The sequence below is a fragment of the Desmodus rotundus genome, chromosome 4, assembly GCF_022682495.2.
Source record: "Desmodus rotundus isolate HL8 chromosome 4, HLdesRot8A.1, whole genome shotgun sequence".
In the NCBI taxonomy this organism is placed as follows: Eukaryota; Metazoa; Chordata; class Mammalia; order Chiroptera; family Phyllostomidae; genus Desmodus; species Desmodus rotundus.
This window is the reverse complement of record NC_071390.1, coordinates 135,758,816-135,770,881: the sequence shown is the minus strand read 5'-3', so window position 1 is coordinate 135,770,881 and position 12,066 is coordinate 135,758,816. Positions and strand designations below refer to the sequence as shown.

The 12,066-nt window shown below is 41.3% G+C and overlaps 1 protein-coding gene across 5 annotated transcripts in view; it reads right to left on the bottom strand.

Annotated features, from left to right (window-relative positions):
• MPP7 (MAGUK p55 scaffold protein 7) overlaps positions 1 to 12,066 on the bottom strand; it is a 246,332-nt gene that overhangs the window by 213,092 nt on the left and 21,174 nt on the right. The window lies entirely within an intron of this gene.

The window sequence follows — 12,066 nt, the reverse complement described above, 5'->3', positions numbered from 1 at the left end:
TGGTAGAGGTACCAGCCACAAATGGACTGGGGAGTTAAAGAGTAGGATTTTATAGCTTTAAAGGGAAAGCTCCTGAGATTATCTCGACAAATGTAAAAGAGAAAAGGGGCCTATGAAAGACAAGGACCCTGACATCTCTGCAGCCTAAGAGATTGGGCCAGATTTAGGGACTGGATTAATCAGAAAAACAATAAAACTGTGATACTACTATCTCTACATCAAGGAAACCTCTAAGTATCATGTAGAAACAAAACTAGTACTTTTCCTTACTGCTTGTTAGGCCTGAATTAAGATTTACAAAGAAAATTCTTTATTCTTAACTTTTGCAACAGTTACACAAAGTGAACCAAGTAACTGTGCCTGTTGATTACAACAGGCACCATCTCCTCATTGTTAAAAAGAGAGACTTTTGCCATGTCTACTCTTATGGGAATGGTCTTCAAGTGCATTACAATCTCCTTGGATTAAGAAAATGTGACAGGCTCAAATAAATCCTTTTCACTCTCCCCTAAACTACTTGAGAACATTTCTCCAACCACTAATTTCACAGGCCAGCCAGGATGCCTAAGAGAAAAATGATAGCTGGACAAGTTCTGAAAATCTTGCTAAACGTGTCTGTGATTAAAGGGCTCTGTTTCTTTTCCTTAACACCTGAAGAGCAAATTGCTACGAAAGGAATGATGGAAGAAAAGAACCCAATAAATTACCATTTGAAAGGCAATGACATTAGCATAACAGATGTTTTGGTGAGGCATGGGCTTCTGTTCTTTTTTTGTTTTGGTTTTTTTGTTGCTGTTGTTGTTGGGTTTTTTTACATTGAGTTTATTTTTGATCACTCACCTCACTCACACTGACTTTACATTAAATGTTCATTGCAGCCCTGCAATATTCCATTTTAGTATTATTTGCAGCACTAATTGTACTTTTTTTGGCTATTTTATTTTTCAGTTCAGGGCCCTTTATTTTGGTGACAAGACATACACTGCCAGATTATAAATGCTTTATTTTTTTTAACACAGAGGAAGCTCGGTGGTGTATATGGAGCAATTTGATCTTTTTATGACTAAGAGTTCAAGTTCAGGCTTTCTTGCTAATGATAGAATATACATGTACACCTACACATGTATAATGTCAAAACTAAGCTTAGTCACTAGAATAAGATTCTCTATCTGAGCTCTCTTCTGTGTTTTTTTCACCTTTGCCATCAGGCACTGGTACATCTGGCCTCTCAAGGAGACCTGGGTCTGGTCCTTCTGCGCTCACTTTGCTTCTTGCTGCCACCCACAGGAACACCCACTGGGACCCTTCTGAGACATCTGGCATATCTTGGATGCTTGGCCGCAGCTAAAGATACTCTCTGCTGTTACTTCACTCTCCTGCGGTCCAGAGCCTTGTAAACTTCTCCGCTGTGATTGTTCTGACATGGTTTTGGAATGTGATTTCATTTGTGATACTGGTGATGCTTATAGGATATACTTCAAATGTCACATCATCTAGGCTTGAGCTGGATGACAACTTTGCAGCAAAAATACTGCAAGTTGTTTCATTAAGTCAAAGATGAAGATCAACAAATGGTACACCAGAATTACCTTTTCCCAGGACCAAGTGAATTCCTCACAAATTTCCCTTTCAATATAGCAGAATCACACACTATCAACTCCCAACAAAATGTATTATCAATTTTACTAATTTACTAATTTCTAATTAATTTTACTAAAATTTACCATCAATTCCTAACAAAACTATCTTTCAAAATAATTGTCTATTTTTGTTTCATTTTTAATCATCAGCAATGAATTCTGGAACTGCCAATGCTTTTCAGAAAAAAGGTATTTTATAAACTGTAAAAAAGCATTGATTTATACTTTGACTCCTTCCACCCAAAAAAGATCTGAGGTAGCTTACAGAGACACAGACAAGAAGCTGGAGCTTTTATTTATCTATGGGGGTCGTTTTTGTTTTCCAATGAGAAAAGGGCAGGCAGGGTATGTAGGGGGCAGATACAAAAGCTTCCAGGTAAGATTGTCCTTTGCTGACACAGTAAATAAATCACAGAAACACACACGTCTACAGATCTTGGCAACACTGAGTATTTATACAGACATTCTTTCCTTTGATCCACAAGCTTCTGAGGTAGTTAAACCTCCATTTCACCCTTCCTGTCCCAAAGTCGCAAAACAACAAGAACACCCTCTTATGCACATGGGGCCTTTCCACGCAGAACCAAGGTGAGGCCACCAAGAAGGCAAAAAAGTAAAATCAAAAAAAAAAAAAGCATTTTGTCAACTATCAGTTGAACCAAAAGCACAATAACTTGCCTATACATACAACCACCTGGTAAGTTTTCCATTTTACCTAGAAATAATTCAATATGTGGTTTAACTCCTATTAGTTTTACTGACTAATAACTACACGTACCCAAATAACACGTACTGAGAAACCACGAGGCACAACACTGGAATCATAAGATATAATCGCTGCTCTGAGGAGACAATGTGTGCTGGGAGGGGAGAGCGCCACATAGTTCGGTGAACTGGAACCGCAGGCCGTGGAAATGTGCGGTTACTGCTAACCAGCTACCACAGGGAGAGAGCTGTAACACAAAGCCTGCGTGTGACCTTACAGCAGAACTCCTCCAGAATGAAAAGGCTGGGGCCTCAACCACAGAGGGGAAATTGCTCCTCAGGTGTAACATCCCAACCTGCTTCCCAGTTCATTTTTATTCTTTAAAACATGTCAACATCCGACAGCCATACCGCCCTGAAACGCGCCTGATCCCATCTAAAATATGTCAACAAAACGTGTCAATTTGACAAACTTAAACAGAAAAAGCTATGTAACAATAATTTAAATCAGAGGTCCCAGAACTTCAGTCGTTCATATACCACCCTCACAATTTTTACATTACGTCAAAAACTAGTTTTTGGCTTAACAGTGTTCTTAAACTGAGGAGGTTTTTTTTTAACTTAATGCCTATTTGGGGCCCTTAGAAATTAATAACAGTGAAGTCAAGAGTTTGATGACTTAGTTCTGTTTTCTAACGTGCATAAAAGTGAAGGTATATGCTTGAACAAAAGCTGTTTGTTTGAAAACCTCTTTAAAACCCTGCATGTCCACATTTAGGAAACACTAATATTTTTTTTTTTAAACTGTATTAGCAACTATTTCTAAATTCTTTATTTGTAAATACAGGAAATGGTTTTTTCTTCTTTTTTTTTATTGATTTCAGAGAAAGGGAAAAGGAGGGAGAAAGAGAGGGAGAGAAACATCGATGGGAGACAGAAACATCAGTCAGCTGCTTCTTGCACGTACCCCAACAGGGGACCAAAACCACAGCCAAAGTATATGCCCTGACCAGGAATCGAACACACACCCTTTTGGTTTGTGGAGCAATGTGAGCCTCACTGGCCACGGCAAAACGGTAAATGTTTATGGCATTACGTAACTGCAGTTTTGATTCCTTTTTCTACTTCCTTAATTAATATATGCTTAATTACCTAGAAAGTACTTGATTATTTCCAGTGGAAATCCATCCTATTCCAGTCCCCCTAGCCCTCTACAAATGAACATACTGTCTGTACCTAGTTATTAGTTAATCATCTAAGAGCTATACGAATCTGTCTTATACCTACAGGTAATTACAGGTGGTTTTTCCTTCAATCATTTGTGAAGATAGAGAAATTAAAAACATGAAAAGTATCAGATACCATATTTAACTATGTTCTAACTAAATAGTATCTTTTTTTCTGATGCACTTAAAATGAAAACGCTGTTTTCTAGATGATTTCAGTACTGAGATTTACTTCATGCCCAAATTCTGTAGAAGGAAAAAGTTAAATGATTTTTGCAATTATATTATAGTTGTCTAAAAAAATTACTCTGTACCATTATTCTTTAATTAGCCTACTTCCTGACCAAAGCAAATTAGTTTTCTTAAGCCAATTCAGCAAATCACAAAGCCAGGTGGATCCCAATTTAATTATCTTTAATCTACCAACTAAGAAAAATTGCTTAACTACTTTGTCTCATTACTTCCTTTTCCAGAACTGACCGTTTTTTTAGCAGTCAGAATGATGTATGCTCATTAGCAAACATGGATCTTTGACACAGGTGGAAAAAACAAAGAAGTAACTGAACATTTTCCTTACCAGAAATGAGAGCAACTGCATCAAAACACGATTTACATTAGACTCTGAAAGTCACTTACTGGGGCTGGCACTGTAGGGTGTTTACCAGAAGTGCCCCTCCCCGTCAGCACAGTGGCTGTGCACCCCACCGAGCAGCACATTGTATACCTGGACGAGTCAAAGACCAGATCCGGAGCAGTTGCTGGACTTCTACAAGGATTCAACAAAGTAAGGCAAACCACTAGCCCTACCCTTCCGTCCTGAAAATGGTCATATTAGTGTTAAGGTAACCAGACTGGGCTGAAGATGGAGTCACTCATGCTAATCTCCACATCAGCAAACCAGAACATAACTAGGTTTCCATGCCAGGCTCTCCCAGAAAAGGAAGGCCTAGGTCAAGAATTAGTGCGTGCCTGCTCAGTAAAAGTTACCTGAACCAGCGCCAAGACTTCCCTCTGCTCCATATAAGGAAAGTAATCCTGCTTTAACAAGTTGGCAAATGCTCAGTATAACTTCCTTGTTTCTGCTCACTGGGTCCATAAAAATCTCTCACCTTGCACAGATCTTCTGAGCTAGACCAAATGCAGCCCAATTCACGAATGCCTGTGGGAACCATGAATATTTCTGAATCATATGAAAGCTACAGACCTTCTGTCCTGTTAAAAAAAGAAAAGAAAAGAAAAACACAATAGCCCCAGCCAGGTGACTGGGTTGGAGCAGTGTCCTGTGCACCAAATGGTTTTGAGGTTTAATTCCAGGTCAGGGCACATACCCAGGTTGCGGGTTCAGTCCTCATTTGGGATGTGTACGAGAGGCAACCAGTCGATGTTTCTCTCTCTCTACCTCAGCCCCCAAATCAATAAACATATATTTGGGTGAATTTTTAAAAACCACACACAGCAAGCCCAAAATGGGGGTCACATGTTTATCCCCACATCACCAAACTAAGACTTAATTAGTCCTAGCTCTCTTATAAATGGAATCTTAAACTAGTCAGTCAGCATTCACCTCATCAGCAGTAGTGAGGTAATCTGCCTAACAGACGCCGGCCACCCCCTAAAGGAAAGTGACCTTGCCACAGCCAATGTACTTTTTGCTAGTTTAACTTCCTGTTCCTGCTCCCTTCTGCCTGTAAGTCTTCCATCTGGTACAGCTCCTCAGAGCTCCTTTCTATCTGCCAGATGGAATGCTGCCCATTCACAAATCATTGAATAAGCCCAATACGATCTTTAAAAATCCATTTAGCTGAATTTTGTTTTTTAGCAGTCCTCAGAAACAGTCACACAACACACGAAAAGCTGCTCCTGCTCTAGGCAGATCACGGAGCCTGAGGACTTAAAGACTGTTTGCGAACCCAGATCCAGATCAAGAACTCTCGCTCCAGTGGCTTGAGGAGGCTGACACAGGGCCACAGCCTCACATTTGAAAAGAAATGTCGTGGGTCTGCATGTACTGCGTGTTGAAGTCCCTGATCACATATAAGTCACGTGCAATTTTAAAACATTGTTTAAAAAAACTAAAATTATTTGGTGGTAGTGTATACAAATCACTTTGCATCTAGATACACTGAATGAAAAGTCTCCTATTAGCTGGCAGCGGCAGCTCTTGGATTTAAGAAATTAGGGATGTGATCTGATGAGGGAGAGAGTCACAGGATGCTAAACTTCCCCAGGTACATATCCAGAACACAGCAGTCCTTCCTATCATTGCATGGGGAGAGGCGAGGTATTACAGAAGGAATAAAGCCCCGAAAGTGCCCCTTCCACCTCAGTTCACCACTGTCGGTCGGATCATAAAAATATTACAGAGCTACGTATTTCCTGTCAATGCTTATTGTGATGAAAAATTAGATTGGCTCTTGAGACATATACAGACCTTTGAAATCAACACTAGGTATTCTTTCCTCAGGGCCTGGCTGTGAAGCATGACCGAAGCAGCCAGGTTATGTGGGCTGGTAACCTGCAGATATGAAAGACAGGGGTCGGGGTGCAGATGAGAAGTCTCGGCTCAGAAGCAGACCCAGGAGCTGCAGCTGAAGGAGTTACAAAGATTCTCTCATGACCAAAACACTACTCAGACTCCCCTGAACTTTTTCAACCAGGCCTGACTTTTCTACATTTGCATTGTTGAATTTTATCAAGAATCCTTATAAATCAGTTTAACCAAAAGCCTCCACTCTAAAGATCTAACCAGCCTCAGCATCTAGTGGGGTTTCTCATCCCCCACCTTCCCCCAGGTGATGTGTGATCACCCTGGTCTACCTTTAGCAGTCAGTTTAGCCGGAATCTCCCTTTGCCCTGATGTTTCGTTTCAGTAATTTTCCATGCAGGAAGCTCCACCCTGCTCCTTGGCTACAAATTCTCACTTGACTATGCTGTACGTGGAGTGGAGTCCAACCTTGACCCCACTGCAAGACCCCGTCACAATGGTACCTACAATCACGGGGATGGCCTCCCTGGGATAAAGTCTGCCTTACTTCCGGAAGTGTCATGAATAATTTCTTCTTCAACAGTTTGAATAATATTTTTTCTTTAACAGGAGCAAGATAAAACTTAGTCATTGCCCAAGTGATGGTAGGTATTAGAATTTTCAAGAAAGGATATGTGATATTGTGATTTATATCAGGAAATGTATATTTAGTCTTCCTCCCCGTTCTGGCACAGAGCTGCTAAACCCTTGGAATTTCCTAAGTGATAAGAACCATAAAAGTGCCTTTTGATATTCACACCTGAATTTATGTTAATGATGTGACTTTGCCAAAGTCCCTAAGGATGAGAGTAACCTCGATTAGAGAGTTGGAACTTTTATGCTCAACCCCCTACCTCCAGGAAGGGAAGAAGAGGTAGAGACTGAGTTCAGTCACCAATGGCCAGTGACTTAACCATGCCTACATAATAGAGCCACCATAAAGAAACAAAGGAGGGCTTCCAAGAGCTTCTAGGTTTGGGGGACATGGAGGTGCAGAAAGCGGTGAGCCCACAGAAGGCATGGCAGCTCTGCACCCCTTCCCACATGCCCTGCCCTATGCATCTCTTCCATCTGGCTATTCTGAATTATATCTTTTTTAAATAAACCAGTAATGCAGTAAGTAAACTTCCTGAATTCTGTGAGCTGGCCTACCTTTTAATTGAACCCATCGAGGGGGCTATGGGAGCCTCTAATTTATGGCTGGTGGGTCAGAAACACAGGTGACCACCTGGACTTGTAATTGGCATCTGAAGTGGGGGCGGAGGCAGGCTTGTGGGGTTGACTGATCCAACACCATCTCCAAGTATCCTGAATTGTGAGACACGCCTCTGGTGTCACAGAACTGCTGAATTTGTGCAGAACCCACATATCTTGTATCAGAAGTTAAGGAGTGAGGTAGTATGGCATGGAGAGTAGCAGAGGAGACACATGGGAGGAGTGTGCTTTCTCCCTCACGGGGTAACAGTCTCCAAATCACGCAGACGGAATAAAGCAGTGGAAGTGTGGCAGCACCAGGGAATCAGGCAGGGAGGCTGTTCACCATCTACAAGGGCAGTTCTATGGAACCCTAAGTGTGGACTCCATGAGGGCCATGGCTTCAGTTCCCAGGAAAGGAGGCTCAAAAGAAAACAGGGATGCAGGAACCAAAGGAGAAGCCCATACTAACATGGATTGAAACCAAGAGCAGCCACTGGAACGGGAGCACAGGATCCTGGTCTGCCTGGCAACAAAAACAAGTACAATGAGGAAAGCTGGTGGTGAGCCCAGAAACCAGCAGGGCCTGAGGATCAGATCTGATGACCTACGAGGGGCTGGCTGAGCCTTAAATTTGTCCTTTCTGGTGTCTGACTTGACCACAGAATTACAGTAGAAATAAGCAAGAGGGGAACCGGCCCTGGCCTCAGAGTTTTAAATAAAATAAAACTGCAAACTATCAATGAAAAGAACAGAGTCTGACTGAAGAGCCCAAGCATTAATCTGCACTGTCTCCCAACAGCTTGAGCAAACATATGGAAGTGAAAAGCATGAGACATGTTAAGGAAACTGTCGATTACAGTTGGGATGAAATAAAAGGCAAGTGTTGGAATTAAAGTGGCAGATAAGATTAGAAGATAATTGAAGTTAAGAACAATCTAACAATGGTCAGGGGGGAGTGGGGAGGGGACAGTGAGGAGAGGGGATTACAGGAACTACTATAAAGGACATATGGACAAAATCAAGGGGGAGGTTGGGGGTGGGAGAGAGAGGGGGTTCAGCTGGGGTGGGGTGGAGGGATGGGGAGAAAAGGTACACAACTGTAATTGAATAACAATAAAAAATTAAAATTAAAAAAATAATAATCCTGAATGGTAGCCTAAGGAGTTTATATGGAGGCGGGGGGAGCAGGAAGGAACTGCGTCTGAAAGATTATCTGGCACTACTATGGAAGCCAAGGCAGAGGGAATTTCAGGAAGAAAGCATAATCCTCATCTCCAAATGCTGTCAATATTACAGAATATGAAAACACTGCTTAGAAGTATCCTTTTTACCAGTTGTATTAGAGTGGAGGTTATGGGTGGGTAGGTAGGTCAAGGGCGGACTGAGTAGAGACATACCTGCGAACAGTAAGCGGACAGAGAAGTAGAAAATTCATCAGTACCATGAACTGTGAATAAGTGCGGAGGAGAGGGAAGCACCGGTACACACATCACATCAGGAAATTATGCTTTACAACAGGGCCAGAGAAAGTTCCCGGAGTTCCCAACAGAGGTATTGGGGGGTTTTTTGTTGTTACCATTTTTAAAGCCAGGTATACCTGAGCCAATAGATTAAGAATACTGGGTAAGGGACAAACAAGGAGTGTTTAAAGGAGAATTCTGAACTCAGCTCACTTCAAAATGCCTTTATACCTAAAAAGAAAAATTTTATTTTGAATCTTTTTCTTATGGATAGTTTCTCAGTGTAAAATTCCTATAAACTCCTTGATGTGTTAGGGTGTCTGTACCACTGTCCCATAACTAAGGAACACAGGGTGGGGAAAAAGTAGGTTTATAGTTGTGATTATGCAAAACACTGAGTTTATCCTTGTATTATTTATTAATTGTATTATTTTTCATGCAAATGGTACACTTACTTTTGCCCCACTATAAACATGGTATATACCATGGTTTTTTAACTTTATTAAGTTAATCAATAAATTTTATCACAAATTATGCTTTTTTAATGAAATGAGATGAGCAGTATAAGGAGGGAAAGAATGAGTTTTAGAATTATCTAGATCTATGTTTCCATCATATTTTCAACACATTAACACAACCACTTGATCGCTTGAAAACTCACAAGCATAGGACTTACATGCTAAGTGATTTATAAAACTCTCTCATCTGATTATCATAACAGCCTTCAGAATTTAAAGGGTCAACAACTAGCCCAAGTTAATAAAGAAAGAAATACGGCAGGATCTGAACTTGATAGTCCTTTCACCATTCCAAATTGTAATGCCAAGTTCTGTGTCCTTCCATGACTTCCTGAACGTCAGGTCCTCATAATACCCCTCTAATACCTTCTGTACAGTTTTGCTTTGAAGAAGTAAAAAAGGTAATATGTGGATAGTTCTTGGCACATAGAAGGTCTGCAATAAATGTTGTTTTCCTTTCTCTCTTTCATTTCATAATCACTTTCTTAAAACCTTGACCTTTCTACTATATGATACTGTCCCTTCAATGCCCTGAGGCCCCACCTCCAGCAGCACTGAGGATCACTGGCTTACCTGTCTGTTTCTCACGAGTGGGTAAGACAAGCCTTTGCCTATCATTAGCTTTGCGTCCTAGTTTCCAGCGTATCTGCTCACTAAGTGCTCCACAAATGGTTCTTGTTTCAATTAACTCTGGTCAACATGTGGCTCAAGTGTTCTACCTGCTGAGGTTGCCGCCTGTCTAAAACTCTAGTCTAAAACTTTGGTCAGGTTTTACACAGAAAGCGATCTACGCAGATATGCAATTCACAATATGCTATCTAGAAGGGCAGCTTTCTCCCAGACAAAAGTGCTGACAGAAGTCATTGTTCCCTTGTTGGACCCTCCTGCCACCCAGCCTGCAGGCACAGGTGGACACCACATCTGAGGGTCCATCAACCTAGCTAACACCATTCCCTCACCCTGGTGACTCCCTGAGACACTGCCCCACCCAACGTGTGGGCACACCTAAGCCACTTCCAGTGGCTTTTCGTCACAAATGGCTTATCTTGGCTCATGCTATCGACTTTCCTAAAATTTCTCAAATGTTCACAAATCCCAAACAAGCAGCATCTGGCCTCAGTGTGCCCCATACCTCTTGCTAAATGTCCCCAAACCGAGAACAAGCAGCAACCATCTGAAAATGACTTGGAGTTCATAGGTAGCCTCTGGCAGGACACAGGCAGCAGCTGACCTTGACCTGCACCAGAGTCCCTTCTAACAGGCCTCAAAACCAACACATCCAGTGGACAGCTTCAGACCACACCAGAGCACCACCCAACCACCTCCACTAATGACACATCTGAAGGACAGATTCCACAGACACCAGAGTTCCACTTAAGTGAATCCTGCTCCATAGGGTTAACCCCTACACAATAGCTTCTCCACTGTAGTCACCACCAGCCTTTACGACCAATTAGGTCAAGGGTAAATTCCTCCCAGTGACATGACACAGCAACCATGACTCAACTAAAACAGAAGGATACACAGAGAAACTACAAAAGGAATACAGCTGGAACACCTGGCTCAGATGAGAGGAAGACTGTGCCAGTAGGCCCTATAGGTCACCTAATACATAAGGCCACTCTATCAAGATGGGGAGATGTAGCAGTCCTACCTAATACATAGAAGCAAATACAGGAAAGCAGCCAAAATGAGAAAAGAAAGAAATCTGTCCCAATGAAAAAAAAAAAAAAAACAAAACAAAAAGCAGAACAAAACTCCAGAAAAAGAACTAAACAAAATAAAGACGAGAAATCTACCAGACAGAGAGTTCAAAACACTGCCTTGGCTGGCATGGCTCAGATGGTTGGAGCATCATCCCATAGAATATAGTTCGCAGGTTTGATTCCTGCTCAAGGTATATTCTGGGTCGTGGGCCAGGTCCCCGGTCCGAGGCATGCAAGAGGCAACCAATGAATGTTTCTCTCACAGATCGATATTTCTCTCCCTCCCTTTCTGCCTCCCATCCCCCTCTCTCTGAAAGTAAATAAATAAAATCTTTAAAAAATAAATAGATAAAATCAATTGGTATGTCCTCAGGTGAGAGTTAAAAAAAAAAAAAAAAAAAAAAAAAAACACTGGTTATAAGTGAGAGCTTCAACTAAGAGATAGGAAACAAAAAAGAACCAGTCAGAAATGAAGAATATATTAGAGAAAATCAGCATAGATTAGATGAAGCAGAGGACCAAATCAGCGATTTGGAAGATAAAGTAGCAGAAAACACCCAATCAGACAAGAAAAAAGAAAAAAATATCCAAATAAATGAGAATAGTTAAAGGGACCTCTGGGACAACATCAAGCATAACAACAGTTGCATCATGGGATACCAGAAGGAGAAGAGAGAGAGTAAGGAATTGAAAACACATTTGAAGAAATAATGATGGAAAACTTCCCTAATTTGGCAAAGGAAAAAGACATACAAGCCCAGAAAGTACCGAGAGTCCCAGAAAAGATGAACACGAAGAGGCCCACACCAAGACACATCATAATTAAAATGCCAAAGGTTAAAGACAAAGAGAGACTCTTAAAAGCAGCAAGAGAAAAGCAGTTAGTTACCTACAAAGGAACTTAAGACTGTCAGCTGATTTCCCAACAGGAATTTTGCAGGCCACAGAGATTGACACAAAATACTAAAGTGATGAAAAGCAAGGACTTACAACCAATACTAACTATGGTACCCAGCAAAGCTATCACTTACAATCAAAGGACAGATAAAGAGCTTCCCAGGGAAGAAAAAGCTAGGAGTTCATCATTGCC